Genomic DNA, 17,968 nt, shown 5'->3' on the forward strand with positions numbered 1-17,968 from the left:
ATCTCTCTTCCCCAAGCAGATCACAATATGTCTCAGTCATGTTTACTCTCATCTATGGCACGTGGGGGGACTTGTGAGGAAAGTCACCCCCACGATTTTGACTTTCTACTTTTTCAGTAAGAGAAATAATTCAATTAAAAATTCCCACTGAAAAGCTTAACTAAAGGAAACAGAAAAAAAATGGAACAATGATCCATACCCTCTCCTCACCCAACTCCGGAAAACTACGAACTGCTGTAGTGCCCCTTGGGTTTACCTGTGCAAAGAACATCCTTCTAGATACAGATAAACAGGGAAGGCTGAGGAGAACATACCCCCAACCCCTCCAGGGGCATTCCCTGTGCAATACTATAAAAGGAGAGGCTGTCACTCTAAGAGAAATCTTCAGTTCATAACTAGCTCCCATGCTCTACCTACTTCCATATCATTTCTTCATCAGATTCAGAATCTGGGAGACTGATATGCTACACTTAAACTGTAAATGCAAGTCAAAGTATTTACTGTATTTAAATCTCATGGTCTGAAAACAAATAGTTTGTAAATAAATGCTGAAATAAATCTGGGATTTGCACATACTCTATGAAAACTATTTACTAAAGACAGAAATGCTGCAAAGAGAGATGGAATGAACCTATCACAGCAAGAATAAGCTGTTTGTAGAACTGAGAAAATGAACAGTCTCTGAACGGTTACTGACGTGTTTGCTTTTTTTACTAACATCTTCTTTTCCTTGCTGTCATTACCCCTCATAAAAGCTTCTAGAACTCTCCCATAAACGCACTACTTTGTAGTCTTTTTTAAAAAAATGTAGAACTCCCCAAACTTCATGTTTATTCCACTGCTATAATTCAATTCTTTGTGTTTATTTAATAAGTCAACTTTAAAAAGTGCCAGAAAAACATAAATATATGCTGCCTTTGATTAACTTCCATATCCAAGTGCATAGCAAATCATAATGCACATGCCAGAAATGTTTACTGAGCTTTCCCTTCCCAGTTTTTAACCCTTGACAATGTAAAACTATAAAAACAGTTACTAACCAATGAAAATGCCCTCCTTTCTAAACTTATAGCATATACCTTAAGGAATTTGGTGATTATGTCCATGTCTTTATGATCATCACCTTTCCCTAAAGACCATCCCAAGGCCTGAAGAAAAATAATGTTTCTGCTCATTAGTACACAGCAACAACTGGATATATTTTCAACACCAGTCTAACCATGGCTTATTACACAGATTCAATGTCTATTTAAAAACCTGATGGAATTTTTAGATAATTAAACAAAATCCCACAAATCTGCCACTTAAATTGCAAAAGCATGTTATTTTTATGATTCAAAATACAGAAGAAGGAGTAGGGGGAACGAGTTACTGCTAATGCACATGGGATTTCTTTTTGGGGGAACAAAACTGGATTGTGATAACTGTACTACACCATGAATACTAAAAAATTACTGACTTGTACACTTTAAATTGGTAAATTGTATGGCATGTGAATTTCTCACTAAAGTTGTTAAATAAAAGGGGGACAAAAGCCCAGAATTTGTGGCTGATACCAATTATTCTAATGAAACTTATAGACAGATGCTGGGGTAAGGAGAGGGGGTACAATTAAAAGGATATCCTCCTCAACTACGATATCAACATGTGCAAGAGCCAGGAATGAAAGGAAAAAGAAAACAGTTTACATTTTATTCAGCATTAAGAGCTTTAAATTAAACCATATTGTTTGCTCAAGCTAGATATTTGAGTAATTCGACATTAATTCAGACTGTATATATCATTCCATATTCAACACAATGGTAAAAATTAGAAAGCACAAGATTGCCCAGTGTTGACAGGGATTAGGGATGTGAGACACACCCCACTGGAGGGGACTGTACCAGTCTGGGATACAAACTGGTACAGACATTCTGGAGAGCAACTAGCAGTACTTGGACAAGTTAAATTATATATACCCAGCAATCCCACTCCTGAGTCCGGAGGGGTGATGTACAAGATTATTCATCACAAAGATGTTTGTGGTGAGAGAGAGCCGGGAGCAACCTAGTTGTCTGTCACTATGGGGGAACAAAGGTAAAAGGCAGGGTATGAACTATTAGCAATTAAAAGCAAAGGTGTAGATGTACATAAGGAATCAAGGATGGATATTAAAAACAGTTCAAAGTATAAAAAAAGTAAAAAACAGAGTGAAGAATTTCACAGTACAATGCCATTTATGTAAATTAAAAACATACACATAAAACATTACTGGTTTTAGAAGACCACCAACAAAACAATGCACAACAAACATATTAGAATGCCTACTTTTGAGGGCAGGGAGTAGGGAAATGTGAATGGAGAATGAAAAAAAGGAGGGAATAAATGAAAGCATGAAATGAAAGAAGGGCCTTTGTAATAACCAAAAACAGTGTGCTCTAAACGAAGCAATTGGATGAACTCAACCATCTGCTCCAGGGAATGAAAGATGTGATGTGAAATGAGGTAAGATGAATATAGCAATTACTTCTAACTTTCAGTTGTGGTGTTTTCTTCATGAACTTTCACATCATTCTGTGTGTCTGCCTCTCTAGGTTCTTGATCACCCACAAAGTTCACTGAAGTATTACTGACTGATCTAATCCAAAGCTGTTTTCAGATCATTCCTCAATTCCTGAGAAAGGTGAAAAATTACACCTAGCATGAAATTTCAGTGATATTTCACTTGATCTTTTACAGATAAGTACAATTCATCTCGGACTATCAGCCAAGATGGCAGAATAGGTAAACACTGTTCTTGCTTCCTCAGGAAGCATCAAACATCAAAATTACAACTAAATGATAGAACTGCCCTTACTAAGAACCATGTAAAGACTACTCTGAACTCCTGAAACATTTATTAATGTCAATAGTATAAAATGAGTGTCTCAACTATATCTGCAGCTATCACTACATTTCTAACACCAGCAAATTCCACATTCTGTTCATACCCAGTTTGTGACCATTTAGTAAAAATGGAAGCCTTAAAGCTGGACCCTAATATTATAGCATATATAAAATTCACTCAAAAGGAAGCAAAGACCTAAATGTAAGAGCTAAAAATATAAAATTTTTAGAAGAAAACACGGGGGAAAGCTTCATGACATTAGATTTTTGGAATGTTTTCTTGTATACACTACCAAAAGCACAGGCAACATCAACATCAAAAATAAGTGGGACTGCATAAAAACTAAAAATGTTTGTGCATCAAAGACACTATCAATAGAGTAAAAATATAAACCATGGAAAGGAAGAAAAAATTTGTAAACCATATGATAAATACTGATATCCAGAATATAGAGAAACTCCTACAACTTAACAACAAAAAAACAACATGATTAAAAATGGACAAAGGACCCAAATAGAAGACATAAAAATGTACAATAAGCAAATGAAAAGATGCTCAACATCACTAGTAAGTGGGGACATAAAAATCAAAACCACAATGAAATATCACTTCATACCCATTTGGATGGCTATTATCAAAAACAAAACAAAGACAACCCCCCAGGGAATACCAAGTGGTGGCTAGGATATGGAGAAATGGAACCCTTGGGCACTGCTGGAAATATAAAGTGGTGGAGCTACCTCAAATGTTGGCAATACCCCAGAGTTAAACATATCCATACCAAGACACATTATAATTAAAATGTCAAAAGGTAAAGAAAAGGAGAGGCTCTTAAAAGGAACAACAGAAAAACCTGTTACACACAATGAAACCCAAATACGACAATCGGCAGATTTTTCAACAGAAATTTTGTGGGCCAGAAGGCAGTGGCACAATATATTCAAAGTACTAAAAGAAAAGAAAAAAGTTTCAATCAAGAAAACTCTACCTCGCAATATTGTAATTCAGAATTGGAGAGATAAAGAGTTTTCCAGACAAACAAAACGCTAATAGAGTCCATCACCACTAGCCTGGCCTTACAAGAAATGCTAAAGGGAACCTTTTAAGCTGAAAATAAAGGGCAGTAAGTAGTAACAAGAAAACAATATGAACATACAAATCTCAATGATAAAGGTAGATATAAAGGTGGTGAGTTAATCACTTATAAGACAAAAATAGTAAAAATAATAACTAGAGTAATTAGTTAAGGAATACACAATACAAAAATATGTAAAACGTGACATCAAAAACAAAACATGGGCTGGGTAAAGTAAAAATGTGGAGCTTTAGAACATGTTCAAACTTAAGTTGTTATCAACTTAAAATAGTCTGTTCTAGTTAGAAAATAAACAAATCATCAGGATGTAATGTACAGCATGGTGACTACAGTTAATAATACTATAGTGCATATTTGAAAGTTGCTAAGGGAGTAGCTCTTAAAAGTTCTCATCATAAGAAAAACTGTAACTACATATAGTGATGGGTGTTAATTAGACTTACTGTGGTAATTATTTTGCAATATATACAAATATCAAATCATTGTGCTACATACCTGAAACTAATATAATGTCAATTATACCTGAATATTTTAAATGTGCAAATAAGAAATTTTGTATGATTTTATAAAGACTTGAACAAGATTAGGATAGAGTAGGTTGTAATAAATTAATATAAAAAGCTAGAAAATTTTTCAAGTAATGAAACAGTAGTATAAAAATTCAATGAGATAAAAACAACAGTTCACAGCAGTATTTTATTCTATCTTTTAATAAGGAAAATGAGGATATAGAAGAGAAATAAATTTTGGTAAAATGAAACGGTATAAAAGTAAAAAAACACTTTTTACAAGAATTTAGGTTAAGAAAGTGTTAGTACTAAAAATAAATTGATGTTAACATTAATAATATAAAGGAAGAAAATCTTTCTAAAATCATTTATGCTTTGTGGGAAAAAGTTAAACAGAATTATCAAATGATTCAGCAATTCCACTTCTGAGTATACATAGAAAAGAGAAAGGACTGTAAAACAGATATTTATTCATAATAGGCAAAAGGTAGAAACAACCCCCACATCCACTGAGAATGAATGAATAAACAAAATGGAGTTCACGCATACAATAAAATATATTTCAGTGTTAAAAAGGAAGAAAAATCTGACACATGCTTCAACACAGATGAACCTTCAAGGCATTATGCTAAGTTAAAAGACTCGTGTAGTGGAGCCTTCAGATTGCCTTAGCCATTCACCTGACTGCAATTACCTGCAAGATCCCAAGCCAAACACTGCCCAGCTTATCTCAAAGAAACAAACCACAGAACTGTGAGAAATAAGAATTATCTTAAGTCACTAGGGTTCAGAATGATTTGTTATAGTAGTGATAACCAAAAAATACTTTAAAATAATAAACTGTTTTAGGCTACTAAGTTTTGGGTGGTTTATTTTCACAAGGGTAGTGGTTACAAGCTTGTTTGTGGTTGTCAAAATGCACTGAACTGGATGTTTAGGACACGTGTTTTAAAAAATTAAAGAAAATTCTCTCACTTAAGCCTATAATAATGCCACTGGCCAAACTCTGTCAAATTCCTCAGGATTCTACTTTATGTAGTACAGTGATATTCTTCTAGCTTTGTTCTGTCATCTTACCTTGTTAACTTTTGGTGTGTGTATCAACTTAGTAAATTCCTAAATCAGGTCATTCTTTCCTCTTTCTCCAATGTCTCTCCATCAGTTTCAGCCTTCCTATCAGTGAAGACTGACCATCAGGCTTTTCTATGTGTAGGGGGGGCGCTAAGGAGGGAGTAGGGAAGAGAATGTAATAAAAACCCGACTCTACCACTAGGAAGGAACTAGTCTTTTAAAAACTAATTGAGCCTGCCCTTCCTCTATGCTTCAGTTGGACACAAACCCTTCGTAACCCACAGACGTGAAAAATCAGAATTGGGGCAGAATTACGAAGACTACCGACAGATGAGAGTGAGTATAATGGGCAGTTACGGAAACTGCGAGGGCATAACAGGCAGCTGGGGGAAATGCTGCCAAATTCTTGGGTTTTCCTGCAACTCCTCAATTTCCGCCCTAAGGTGTCAAGGGGTGGACCTGGAGGACCCGCTCTAGGTTAGTGCCGCGGGGGGATCTCACTAAGCCCCAGGTCCAGTACCAGTCCCTTCACTCTCAGCCTCCCCGTTCGCCGACCCCCACACACGCCCGCGCCCACGTCCGCAAGACTGCACACCACCAGCAGGATCCGGTCCTCCACCAGCGGCCGCTTCCAGAGGATCTCGGACTTCAGAATGCCCACGTTGTCCGGGCTCAAGCTCCTTTCCCTCTCCGGCTTCTCCCGCCAAGCCTCACACACAGGGTCCCCGAACCAACCACAAAATGCGAACCCGAGAACTCGCTGACAACACTGACCGGGCCGCTTCCGGCGGAAGCTAAGGTGGGCGAGAGCCAAGAGCGCTGCAGCGCGTCTGTCGTGGACGAAGGCGCTGCGCATTCCTGGCCTCTGGCGGTGCCCTCCGGCAGTGCGCCTGTACTCCCCACTACAAGAGAAGTGGGCTGAAACACGAATCTTCTGAATTGTGGAAGTCGACATACATTATTTTTAATGATGTTGTTACACCTGCTTGTACCTTCTAGTTCAGGTCCCAAAACCTCCTCGCAAAACACCTCAATTATGTTAAATAAGGTCAGGTCCTTACTTGCTATACTAGTTCACATCAGAGTTTTTGAAGTTACCTGCTTGCCAAAATTAATGTACTAGATAGAGAGTGAGACAAACATGAACAATATACCATCTCATTAATATAATATAAAAGGGCCCTGGCGAATGTAGGTCAGTGAATTGAGCACAGGCCTGTGAAGCAAAAGGTCGCTGGTTGGATTCCAGCGCCTGGGCACATGCCTGGGTTGTAGGCCAGGTCCCCAGTAGGGAACACATGAGAAGCAACCACACATTGATGTTTCTCTCCCCCTCTTTCTCCTTCCCTTCCTCTCTCTCTAAAAATAAATAAATAACATATTTAAAAAATAAAGTAAAAGGGCCATGTTCATGGCTAGCCTTTTAAACTACCTGTAAATTTAAGCAACTACACCCATTTAAGTCTTTTTCGGAAGTAAATTTGTTTTTCCTCTCTCAGTTCTAGATTGCTTATGTATCTTAGTGATAATTGAACATCAACGCCAAGCTGAGATAATCTTTTCAGTCATGTGTTCAACAATCAAGATTTTCAGTGGTATGATTTGAGACATACTCTGAAATTCTTTTTTTTTAATTCTAACTGAATAAGAATAAACTGAGAAGAAAAATTACATCAGAGATTTTAATTTTAAAAAGATCCTAAAAGCTGTTTACGATGCATTTATTTTTGTTTCTATTCCATTGAATCATTTTTTAAAAATCTACTTAAGTCATCACTGAACAATATTTGACATATTATTTTTCCCACTCAAAAGGAAAGAAATATCATTCAATTCAGTCAATTGGTAATGGGTAAGATGGTTTATCAAAATAAAAGATGATAGAGAATTGTTCAGTTCCATTTAAGAAGTTTTTTTATTGTATATGTGTGTGTGTTGGTTATACTGCCTCTAAAACATATCTGACTTTTGCCAGAAATAAATTAGCTTTGAGGCTTATGAAAACTTAAGATATTTTACAAAGAAAAGGTCCTCAAACTAATAAACATGGCAACATTATTACATCAATATCTTTCTTCAGTCTCACTTATAATTCAATAAGCAAATACAATTTATTAAAGTGTTCCTGATTTAGGGGTTAGAGATTACAACACAAAACCCTGAAATCTGTTGACACAAAAGATAGTAACAATAAGAAAAGATTAGAGAGAATGCAAAGGTTCAGCTTGGAGAGAATTAGTGTAAACCAGAGAAAACATAAGCAGGCTCCTACTGAATTTCAGACTGTCGTTGATTTTGATGTTTATGTAAACATGCACATTAAATCTTGACTATGAGATGGTCTGAGACCATCTTGGTCTGAGACCTTCTCAAATCTTGGTGTGAGGTTGAAGATGGTAAGGGAGGAGAGCACTTGAACAAGCAAATTGATTAGATAACTTTTCAATACAGAAGGGGAAAAAGAAGCCTGGGAGACTTTAGAAACAGTCAAGAGAACCAATCCATCCTGACTCTAAGCGAGAATGTATTCATTTTTAAAATATGTATCCCATCCCATCACAATAGAATTTAAAGTAAGATATTGAGAACAACCCAGATGCCTTAAATGGAAAAATGGTTAAATAAGTTATAGTTCATACATAGAACTGAATGTGAAACATTAAAAACTATGTTTTAAAAATATTCAATGACATGAGGGTGTTTATGACATAATATTTAGTTAAAATTAGAATTAATGAAAGTAGAAGTATAGTATATAGTCTCTATTGGTAAGAAAATATAAACTTAGAAAAATGATTGGAAGAAAACATCAAAATATCAGGTTGTTATCTTTTAATAGTGCCATTGGTAATTTTTATTTTCTTCTATATACCATAATTTGGTACAAATTCCATAATTTGGAAAAATATCCAAATAGCAGTCATTTTCTGTTTTATTAAATTATTATTAAAATTCTTCATAAGTTTTCCAGCATAATTACTTTAAAAATTGTGTATAATAAATTTTATATAATGCCAGCAAGAGAAAGCAAAGGATTAGACAAAGAATATTTTTTTAAATCTTTATAATTTATTCAATCAATATTTGAATATTTTCTATGAGCTCTAACTTGCCTTAGATTCTGTGGCCTAAACCCAATAGAAAAAACAGTCCTATCCTTTAGGATATTACCAGCTAACTTGGGAATCAAGAAATAGATCCTGAAAAGGTAAATTAGGTAAGATAAATATGATTTAGTAGCATGTATGAGCTATAATAAAGCAGTTGTAGAAATTAAAGACCAGTCATTTTCTAAAAGAATAAATAGTAAGAATATATGATTGGTGAAATTATTCTTTTTGGAGTAACTCATCCTAAGAGATTATTTGTCATTTCTGGAGACTAGAGGAAATACCAGATTTAATCAAGATGATCTGGGTTTGTTTTGTTGCTATCCTAAAGGATAGAATGTAACTTTTTTTTCATTTTCTTCTCTTTTTAGGAAAAAAACTATATGATCTAATACAGTGGCCTCAATCTTCAGAATAACGAGGAGGACTTTTTGCAACCCAGATGCTGGCCCTGATCCCCGGAGTATCTGTCTCATTCAGGAGCTTGGGGGTGGGGCCCAGGAGTCTGCTTTTTCATCAAGTTTCCAAGTGAGGTGGCTGCTGTTCATCCAGAAGCCACACTTTAAGAATATATTATTTTGAAATCTCTCTGGGAGAAAAAAACCGGGTGAGTCAGAAACTCAGTCTCCATGGAGCCTTGATGAACAGGAGCAGAGGCCGAAGCCTGTGTCTGCAGCACTATAGCGGGTGCTTCTCAGGGCGCCCGCCCACTCCCAGTGACACTGTCATCGATTTCTGAACGGAAGGCGGCAGGCTCCCTTTAGATCCAGCCCCAGTCACACGCCTGCTCTGTGTGGTTATGCCTCAGGCTCCAATACGCAGGAAACATGACATGTGAGTGTGAGAGTGGTGAAGAGCCATGTCAGTGGCATGCTGGGTCCAGAGCAGCTCATTCTGACCTGCGAGATCCCACTGCAAAATTTTTAAGAATTCTGAGTCAGCTGTTCAGCATAGTCATTATTAAAAGGTAAATATTTATTTACAATTAAACATATTATATTATAAACACAAGTAATAAATATACAGAGCCTATAATAATTATATCACTACATTTTACTATTATGTATGCCCTTGGAGTTAGCTATGCCTATTGCATCTTTGTAGTGGAAATAGTGTATAATGTGGCCCCTGCATATCTGCTGCAGGCTCCTCATCTGAGGATGTCCTCCTGGCAGCTTGAAATCAGCCACAATGAGAATACTTGTGCCACAGAAACTGACAAATGCTGCAAACCTGGACCTGATTTATTGTTTTGTTGATTGTCTAAACTTTAAAAAGTGATAGAGAACATGTTAATAACACAGGCCAGGTTTTTTCAACCTCGAGCCAGATAATTTTGCAGGGGAGGGGTAACCCTGTCTCTACCCATTAGATGCCAGTAACACCCCTTCTATAGTTTTACAACCAGAAATGTCTCTGAACTTGCCAAATGTCTTCTGAGGAACCAAATCTCTCTCCACTTGAGAATCACTGATACAAATTAAATGTACAAGTGTTGTTGTCTGTAGCTGTTACATAACAAAGAGGACAAAGACTTGAAGAGATACTCTGCCAGGACTGAAAAACTATTATCTGAGTAAAGAAGTTTCTCACATCATTGGCAAACAAGGGAAGTTTGAAAATGGGTCTTTGTTGTTTCACTTTTGTCTTATTCATTAATTTACACAATAATACCAAGTAGTGTTTGTGTTAGAGTTGGACTCATGCATCAGTTGTAACCATAGATTGGCTAGGGATATGAGTTCTGCAAAAAATAGTTAAAGCATTCTGTGAGAATCAATTGGTTACATGGAATTTACAATAAAGTTACTGCATTGTCATTATTTATAAAGTGTGTCTTCCATATCTTTTATATCAATAAAAATTACAGGAATATATGCACACACTTCTTTTCCTTCAGAGAGCCAGTTTTTAAACATTTACCAGCACAGCACTGGCCATTATGAACCCTTAGTGTCAGCTTCATTAAACAATTTAGCAAAGAAATTTGGAATATCAAGAAAGAGGAATAAAATAGGTTTACAAGGAAAATCAAGAATGACAAACAATGGCAAATAACCCCGAAGGCCCTTGGGATTTCCAGTCCTCTATTCTGGTTCTTCCTGGAGTCTACTTTGCATTTCCATACCAAAAAAACACTACTGAATCTTCACACCATATTTCTACCTTTAAAAAAAAATCTCACTTGAGGACATGGTCATTGATTTTTAGAGAGAAGGGAAGAGAGGGAGAGAGAGAGAGACATCAATTGACTGCCTCTCATTTGCACCCTGACCAGGGATCAAACCCACAAACTAGGTATGTGCCCTGATCAGGAATCAAACTGGTAACCTTTCAGTGAACAGGACAACACTTCACCTGAGCCACACTGGCCAGGGCTATTTGTACCTTAAAAAATATATTTTATTGTTTATGCTATTATAATTGTCCCTATTTTTGCCCCTTTTCCCCCCCTTAACCCCACCCTCCCCCCATAGTCAATACCCACAATGATACATCAGACAAGGGTTTAATCTCCAAAATATATTTAAAAACTTATATGATTGAATACCAGGAAGACAAACAATCCAATTAAAAAATGGGCAAAGGACTTGAATAGACACTTCTCCAAGGAGGACATAGAAATAGACATATGAAAATATGCTGAACATCACTAGCTATCGGAGAGATGCAAATTAAAACCACAATGAGATATCACCTCATACTGTCAAAATGGCTATCGTTACTAAATCAACAAATGACAAGTGCTGGTGAGGTTTCGAAGAAAAGGGAATCCTAGTACACTGTTGGTGGGAATGCAGACTGGTGCAGCCACTGTGAAAAACAGTATGGCGTTTCCTCAAAAAATGAAAAATGGATCTGACTTTTGACCTCATTGTGGTCCAGTTTCTCCCTCTGCTGAATCTTGCCTTCCTCATCTTTTTACAAATGTATCTCTGAAAGCAGTCCCAGGAAACCACAAACACTTGCATGCAAAGAAAAGAAATGTTTTGACTGGGAGACATAGGTATTCACATCAGTCATTTTTATGAATATGGTTAGCCAGAGTTACTCCAAGCCTGGTTACATAAGCAAAATTGAATAAAAGGATGCTAAAAGTTGAGAGACAGAGCTTGGATCCCGGTGAATCTTCAAATATCAATGGCCCTGTGAAGCCCAGGCTGAGAGACCAATTGACAATTCCCACTGACATCTTTTTTCTTGAACTTTCGAAAGTGATCAAATGAGGGAGACAACCCTCACAGCATGAGTCCCCTTTCCTTCTCCCTTGACGTTTGTCACCTATGCTGTACCCTTTGATTCTCTTTGTCCCAGGGTTTTTATACTGCTTATTACTGGTGTGTGTAAAATGAAAGTAATAAAGAGTGAGAATTCAGGAGAAAAATATCAAGATGAGGAATTAGAAAGGAGAAATAACCAAGTTACAAAAAATGCCGAAGGAAATGTGAGATATACCACCTGTGAATCAATAGCAATAAATTTGGAAACCCAAAAGATATGAATGATTTCCTAACAAGACCTTAAGCTACCAAAATTGTTCCACAAAAAGAAAATTGAAATGAGCAATTATAGCAGAAAGAAAGAAGAGGTGATTGTAGGTGCCTCAATTTAAAAGGCACCAGATCCAGATTATGATTTTTTTATCCCAAGAAGTTTTTTTCATTATTTTTAGAGAGGGAAAAGGAGAGAGATAAACATTGATATGAGAGAAAGGTCAATTAGTTGCCTTCTCATAAGTACCCTGACTAGGGATCAAACCCACGACCTGGGTACATGCCCTAACCAGGGGATCAAGCCCATGACCTTTTGGACTATGGGACAATGCTCCAACTGAGCCACACAGGCCAGGGCCAGGTGTTTTTATTACTGAGATTTATGTCATTTTTAAAGAACATGTAACTCCAACTTTCTGGTCTCAGAACACCTTTCTATTCTTAAAAATGCTTGAGGACTCAAAAGTTTTGTATTGTGGCTAATATCAGTATTCACCATACTAAAAAAATTTTAAGATACTGGAAGTTAAAACAAAAATTTTTAAATGACTAATTGATTTAAAAATAATAACAAACACATATCAAGTACATATCAATGAAAATAATACACTATTGTTAAAAATGGTGTTTTCCAAAAATTTAGAGAAAAAAGTGGCATTCATTTACACTTTTGCAACCTGTTTAATGTGTAGCCCAAATACAAGAAATCTAGATTCTCATATTTGCCTCTACATTCAATATGTCATTTTATTTGATCTATATGAAGAAAATCTAGTTTCACATAGATATGTAGTTGGAAAGGAGAAGAGTATCTTAATCAGATAACTGTGGGCATTCTTCTTTGATACTATATCCAAACACATGTGGTAGTTTTCTAAAAGTTAGTTGCAATGTGGAATCTGAAATGACATACTTAAACTTTTCGTACTGCTACATTAAAAACCCATTGGTCTACTCTGAACTTTGAATGGATTTTTTACTCATGCTTGATGTAACATCATGCATTAGTCATTTGGAAAATATTAGTTCACTGATTTATACAGATCTTCCAAATGTTGACATACATTATTACACAATATTTTAAATATCATATTCATTAATATCACCCCCTCCCTCTCATCAGAAAAGCTATTCAATTATTGAGAGGATAAGAAGCTCATGGTGGGAGATAGAATTCGCTAACTGTAAAATGCTAATTGTGACTGAAAGCTATATTTTATCACTAGCAACAAATATTGTCAGTCATTTTCTTTAAGTAACACAGTCACTCTGTTCATTTGCAAGAAGACATCTGCCAAATTCTGAAGTCCAAATGACCATAATTTGTCTCTTAGTCACTCTTTAAGTAAAAGTAGCGACCTATAAAAAAGGGGGGATTGTTACTTCAACTTGCAGTTCAGTCAGTGCTTTTCCTAAAGCCGAGCATCACACTTCAAAGTGTGGCACAAACCTTTTACGTTCACTTGCTACTTCACTCCACAGAATGTTAAAAAGATGCCTACTCCAGTGTCAAGATTTGATAGAATTAATAATTTTTACTCATGAGTTCTGGCCAGGTAGCTCAGTCAGTCACAGCATCATCCAGATAGGCCAACACTGCATTTTCGATCCCTGTTCAGGGCACATACAAGCATCAACCAGTGAATGCATAAATAAGTGGAACAACAAATTTCTTTCTCTCTCTCCCCCCACTGTAAAAATTAATAAATAAAAAATAATACTTTTTCTCATTATTACGACCAATTTTTAAGTGAAACTGGCTGTTGTGTGTGTGTGTGGGGGGGGGTGCAACAGCTGGCCAGTCCAGTGCTGCTGCTTTGATTCATGCCAGTGCATCAGAAAATTCACCACTGCTTCTGTACCTTTGGTGCAAATGTTAACTTTCCCAAAAGTAAAATATAAATTCTACATTTCACTTTTATTTTTTTCTAGTGGGGTTTTGGAAGAGGAGAAAATGATCCTAAACAGGACAAGAGAGTATATATTTCCAGTAATAGTTAGGAAATGGTGAAAAAGTATGGAGTGTTGCTTCTGCCTGAAGGAGTACCTGCTACAGGCACTTCTGCCCTGCCATCAGCAACTAGAAAAACAACCAAAATATATGAACCAAATATTTTTCAGACATAGGGCAACAGGCAGCAATGGGCTATGGCTCCTAGCAGAAAGGAAACATGTGAGGTAAGCACTAGCCCTAGATAATACCTGGGGTAAGTTTCTGTGTGGAAGTTTCTGGAAACCCACACAGAGCTCAGTAAGTTGAGGGAACAGATTACATTTCTGGGAGACTGAGGAAGCTACATGTGTGAGGCAGAATATGAGAAAGGAGAGAGATGTTCACGGGGAAATCTTGAGAGATCTGCAAAGGCGTTTTTTTCCAATCATTGCCTGAAGCTTAGCTTGCATATGTCTGGATGAAACTCCCCAGGCTGAGTTAGGAATCACCATAGAGCAGTGGGCCATGCAATGTCCAGAGCTCACACAAGAAGGGAATATACCAGGTATAGAATAAAGTGGAAAAAAAAAGGCATTTCCAGACCCTCCTTAAACGTCCTATCATCTGGTATATTCCATACACCTCCAAACACATCCATCCCTTAGCACCCTCTATAAACCTCTTCTCCTGTGCTAACCACCACACCCAAAATACACACTCCACCAGTTTTTAGAGGAGTGCCCTATTTGTGACAGCAGCTACTACAGTTCATAGCACCCAAAGGAGGGACAAGACATTGCAAGTCAGCAATGGCGATGATCATGAGAAAAGCTGACTATGAGCAGTTCCCAAGTGTTAGAAAAATCTATCAAAACACGTTTATGTGCTATATATTTCATTATTTTAAAATCCTTTTTTTCCCACATTTAACTTTGAAACAGGGATGCATCTTTCAACTGATGCCGCCATGCAATTTTAGTTTAAAACATTGCATCTTAGATTTGATGGCAGAATTCTGAGTCTAATTTTTCAGAGCCAACAAACTGTAGAATGGCTGGACACAGGATGCCCAGGATTTTGCTGTGGACGAGGGAGCAGAGATGAGAGCTGAGGCATAATCCAGAGGACTGGAGCCCATGCCTAGGCCAGAGTCTCCAAATTAACATTATAAATTAACAGCCCTGTCCCCACATATCCCTGCCCTTAGTTGAGGCTGAGGAGGTACCCTGTAAAGTGGTGCTACAGATTTTGGAACCAATCACTCATAGAAATTGCTGGAATAGCTAGTGGTAGGAAAAGGTAACAAACGCAGGTCCCCTCCAGCAGGTGGCATCAGAAACAGAGACAGACAGGATTAGGCCCGGCTTGCTCAAGGAGCGAGCAATATTGTTAACTAAATGCATGATGAAATTAGGTAACTAAGGAACCTGTCATAGTGCTATTGCTGAACTATAGAACAGGGCCTCAGTACTATAGTTACTTAACCTTTCTGGATTTCAGTTCTTCATCTGTGAAATGGGGGATAATAATACCTACCTAATAGAATGAGTGTGTTGATTAAAAAAAGATAACATGTATCCAATAATTTTATGTATCATCATGGTCATTTCCATAAACATTTTAAAATTCATCCATTCATTCCTTCAAAAAACATTTGTTCAGAAGTTATAATGCTACGAGCTGAGTGGTTTATCATATTTCGTCACTGTTCTTTAAGTCTTTTTAATCTGCTAGGAATGACCAGTGACAAATGCCAATTCCTCATAACTCTTACTTATCCCCTTCATTATATTTTCTTTCTGTCCCATCATCCTGCCAGTTAAACAATTAGTTGGAAATAGGGCCAAAAGTTTTTACTCTTTACATTAACACCAATACTATTCATTCATCATAGAAGATATCTGATGTTACCATGCCGACGACGACGATCTAGAAAATCACACAGGAATGAAAAACGGGAAGTAGAAAATGGCTTTGTCACTTAGGGAGCTGTGATTGTAGGCCAGTCCCTTGCAAAATAAAGATTATAAATTTGTATTTGTTTTCAATTTTTAGTTTTTATATTTCAGTTACAGTTAACATTCAATATTAGTTTATAATAGTTTCAGGTGTACAGCATACTGGCTAGACATTTATGTAATTTGTGAAGTGATCACCCCAATAAGTCTGGTGCCCACCTGGCACCATGTATAATAATTACAATATCATCGACTGTATTTCCTATTGCTGTACTTTACATCGCCATGACTATTTTGTAATCACCTATTTACACTTCTTAATCCCTTCACCTATTACACCATGTTCCCTAACCCCACTTAGGGGCTCCCTAATCCGTACCTATGGTCTGTTTTGTTTGTTCACTTATTTTGTTCTTTAGATTACACATATAAGTGAAAAAATATTGCCTTTATCTGACTTAATTGTCTTTCTCTATCTTATTTCCCTTAACATAATTCCCTCTACATCCATCCATGTTGTTACAAATAGTAAGATTTCACCGTTTTATGCCAAGTTTATATTCCATTGTCTATATGTACCATCACTTTTTTCTATTTTTTAATTATTGATGCAAGAGAGATAAACATGTATTTGTTGTTCCACTTACTTATGCATTCATGGGTTGATTCCTGCATGTACCCTCACCAGGGATTGAACCCAGCTAGAGCAAATACCCACACTTTTTTATCTAGTCATCTATTGATGGACACTTCAGCTGCTTCCATTATCTTGCCTATTGTAAACAATGCTGCAATGAACACAGGGATGCGTAATCTTTTCAAATTAGTGTCTTGGTGGGGGGGGGAAATTGGAGGGAGGTGGGGAACATGCGGTGGGGGGGGGCTGGGATGGGAGAAATAGACAAAAAAACTGTACTTGAAAAATAACTAAATAAAATAGAATTAGTGTCTTCGATTTCTTCAGTTAAATATCCAAATGTAGAATTGGTGGGATATGTGGTAGTTCCACTTTTAATTTTTTGAGGAACCTCTATACTGTTTTCCATAGTGGCTGCATCAGTTTGCAATCTCACCATGATTGCAATAGGGTTCCCTTTTCTCCACATCCTCACCAGAATTTGTTGTTTGTTGATTTATTGATGATAGCCATTCTGACAGGTGTGAAGTGATAGTTCACTGTGGGCTTAATTTGCATTGCTCTGATGATTAGTGATGTTGAGTATAAAGACAGTACTCAACTGGCAGAGATTTTGAGAGAAACAAATGAGATGATGTAGGTCAAAATGTATACATTTATTTTGTCAGTAGACTTAAAATTATAATACATTTTTGTTATAAAAATAACATGGTATACCTGAAACTAGTAATATATTATCTGCTATTTATATCCCAATTTTTGAAAATTAAAAATTCAAATTAAATAACAAGATTATCTTTTACTTGGTAAAGATTTTTATTAACTAAGTATATTTACATAGTAACTTTAAAAAAAGACTATATTTACTTATTTTTACAGAGAGGGGAAGGGAGAGAGAAAGAGAGGGAAAGAAACATCAATGTGTGGTTGCCTCTCATGTGCCCCCTACTGGGGACCTAGTCTGCAACCCAGGCATGTGCCCTGATTAGGAATTGAACCAGCAACCCTTTGGTTTGCAGGCCAGTGCTCAATCCACTGAGCCACACCAACTAGGACTACATAACAACTCTCTATGAAAGAATTTCCAAATTTAAGTCTCAGATTCCTACAAGAAATAAGGGACAGAAATAATATATTACTCTGAGTTTATGTACTATTTTTTATTGCATTGATAAGAGGAAATTACCCAAGATTATTAGCAGGCACTAGGGTTAAGATCTAGAATCTGTACTTCCTACTCCCAAATTTGCATTTCTCTCCCTGAATTCTAAGGCCTTGACCTTTTAAGAGAGAA

At 36.7% G+C, this 17,968-nt stretch overlaps 1 long non-coding RNA gene across 5 annotated transcripts in view; it reads right to left on the minus strand.

Annotated features, from left to right (window-relative positions):
* LOC128627522 (uncharacterized) overlaps window positions 1–17,968 on the minus strand; it is a 120,688-nt gene that overhangs the window by 69,666 nt on the left and 33,054 nt on the right. For 4 of the 5 annotated variants that reach the window (XR_008391742.1, XR_008391741.1, XR_008391740.1 and 1 more), the window contains exon 1: window positions 6,138–6,311. The exons of the other annotated variant lie outside the window; for it this stretch is intronic. This is a non-coding gene — a long non-coding RNA (uncharacterized LOC128627522). Of the gene's footprint in view, window positions 1–6,137; window positions 6,312–17,968 lie in introns of those variants that run through there. 5 annotated transcript variants of the gene reach the window in all.

This window comes from Artibeus jamaicensis, unplaced genomic scaffold (genome assembly GCF_021234435.1).
Source record: "Artibeus jamaicensis isolate MK-2021 breed Jamaican fruit bat unplaced genomic scaffold, CSHL_Jam_final contig_426, whole genome shotgun sequence".
Taxonomy (NCBI): domain Eukaryota; kingdom Metazoa; phylum Chordata; class Mammalia; order Chiroptera; family Phyllostomidae; genus Artibeus; species Artibeus jamaicensis.